General features: G+C 54.9%; 1 long non-coding RNA gene across 1 annotated transcript; it reads right to left on the bottom strand.

The window, feature by feature from the left end:
- Nucleotides 1–662: 662 nt before the first annotated feature.
- Nucleotides 663–1895, bottom strand: LOC113879710. The gene is made up of 2 exons (XR_003507434.1): nucleotides 1813–1895; nucleotides 663–1229 (listed from the first exon to the last, which is right to left on the bottom strand). It is a non-coding gene; the product is annotated as an uncharacterized LOC113879710 (long non-coding RNA).
- Nucleotides 1896–2433: the final 538 nt, after the last annotated feature.

Genomic DNA, 2433 nt, shown 5'->3' with positions numbered 1-2433 from the left:
TTCCAAAACAGCTCCAAGATGGAGGTAAAGAATAATTTACTTGGTGGCACAGTACAGAAACTTTAAAAGCGCTAACCAAGTATGGGCAATCAAGACCAAAAAACCCTGAAATTAAAAAGGAATTTAAACTCACAAAGCATTAAGTGAAGATACCTTTAAGAGATCCAATACTGAATTCTACCTTGAAGTAGGACTATCAGCCAGTCTTCCACCCCAAAGTAAAGCAACTAGGGACACTGATCAAAACTAACCAGGTTTTTCATGGGCAACAAACAGTAAGGCATCACTAACCAGTCTCTTCAGTGAGCAATTCTTAATTGAACAGAATCATGCAGTTAAACATTATGAAATCAGTACACACATCACACTGGAATGGAATTTATCTTACCCTGCGCCACACTGCTTGGATTGAAAAAATGTAGACTAACAATATTCAAAGCACAGAGAAAATGGCACTTGACAGAAACCAAAACTATGGCCTGAGATGACTCCACAAGGGGAGATAACTTTCCCTTCTCAAAGTAATGGATACAGACAAGAATCAAACTACAGACTGTGAAATAACCTGTGGACCTCACAGCAGTTAGTTTCACTTGCTCCAACACCCTACTCTCTCTAAAAGTCAAACGCACGATGACACAAATACAAAAACACAACACATCTAAACATCCAATAATTATTTATTGATTTACATAAATACAACGGATTGGGGGGAGGGGTGTATGATGAAATGTTACTCTCAGGTAGGTAATAATGCCTTTCTAATTCTCCGTGGAATTCATGAATTCAACGTTTTACCTTCACCCGCTGCTTTTTAACTAAAATACCTCGTCACCAAGTCTTTTCAATCAAAGCTGTCCAAAAACTCTACAGTCGAGCAAATAACATGAAATTAGACACATTCAACACTAGACTTTCCAGCCAGAAGCCACGGTACCCTCCAGATATCAGGCCTAGGAAGAGTAAATTCAAGCCCTTTAAAAATATTCAGCATTTAACACCAGTCTTCCAAGAAGTGAGACTTTTGGGGGTGATGGGTAATGTCAGTTAACTTCCTCTTCCTTTAAAAAGGTCAAAGACAGGGAAGCGTCCGGCGTTACATTTCCTCCTTAGATCGCGTTCCACCACAAACCACATCACAACTCTCCCAATCGCTAAAAAAAAAAAAAACACTAGCCAGAGGGAGTGCTTTCTGCAAAATTTCACCGTAGACTGAAAATCCAACTTACCTTTGGAACGAGCTAAGTTTAGTTTCACACGGGAAATTTACCAATAAAGTTTATTATGTATTAACCACGACAATCAAGGAAGCCCACCATGCCCCGCTGCAGGGGGAGCTGAAGGGAGATAAGAAGGAGGGTGTCGTCCTTACAACAATCAGAGAAAAAGCCTTCCCTGCGGGGCTGGTCACAGGCACCAGCAAATTCGGCCTAATAAAAAGGGGGGCGGGGGGTGGGTTTGGGCGGGGAGAAGAAGCGAGAGGGGGGAAACGGTGTCTCCCACCCCGCCCCGGCTCCAAAAGGGAAGGGCTGCAGAAGCAAGGCCGATGGAGCTAGTCTGCACAGTAGTGCCAAGGGTCGGAGAGGGGGGGGAGGGGGGTTCCCCACCCCCAGCAGTGCTGCTGCCAGGGCACCCCCAAAAGCTCCGGCGCCAGGCCGGGTGCGTGGGCTGGAGGAGAAGCGTCCCTGCCCGCGGCTGGGCAGCAGCTGCTGCGGGCAGGAGAGTCCCCGGAGGGGCCACAGTCCCCGACACCCCCAACCCTGGTCCACGGCGAAGCGAGCCGAAGGGCTGGCAGGAAGGTGAAAAGGATACTGTTGGGGCGCCTGGGTCTGGAGGGCCCTGATGTTCGGGTGAGGAGGGGCCGCCGCTGCTGCTGCCGCCGCCGCCGCCGCTGCCGCCGCCGCCGCCGCCGCCGGGTGAGGAGGCGGTACCGCTGCTGCCGCCGCCGCCGCCGCCGCCGCCGCTGCTCCGGTGCCGGGTCCGGTTCCTGCTGCAGCCGCTGAGCCTGATTTCAGAGCCGGTTTCTGCGGTAAACTCATGGCAAAGCGAAGCCACCAACCCCCCCAGAGCGGGACCGGGCGCGCCGGGGTGCAGGGGCCGGGGGCAGCGGGGGGGCGGGATGGGGGCAGACCCGGGGAGGCGGCGGGAGCAGGGGGCCGGGGGGAGGCTGGGAGGAGGAGGAGGAGGGGGCCCGGGCCGGTCACACACGCCCGCCGCCGCCGCCGCCGCCGCCGCCGCCGCCGCCGCCGCCGCCGCCGCCGCCGGCAGCAGCAGCCGCCCCGCGGGCCAGCACCACCGGCTGCCGGTCTCCGTGACAACGCGACCCCAGGGGGGGGGCCGGACCCGGCGGGGGCAGGAGGCGGAGAGACCGGACCTTTCACGGCAATATCCTCATGGGCCGGCGGCGGGGGGTCTTTATCCCCCTCCCCGGGG

Source organism: Bos indicus x Bos taurus, chromosome 2, assembly GCF_003369695.1.
Source record: "Bos indicus x Bos taurus breed Angus x Brahman F1 hybrid chromosome 2, Bos_hybrid_MaternalHap_v2.0, whole genome shotgun sequence".
NCBI lineage: Eukaryota > Metazoa > Chordata > Mammalia > Artiodactyla > Bovidae > Bos > Bos indicus x Bos taurus.
Note: the sequence above shows the minus strand (reverse complement) of the source record. Positions and strands in the feature narration are given on the sequence as shown.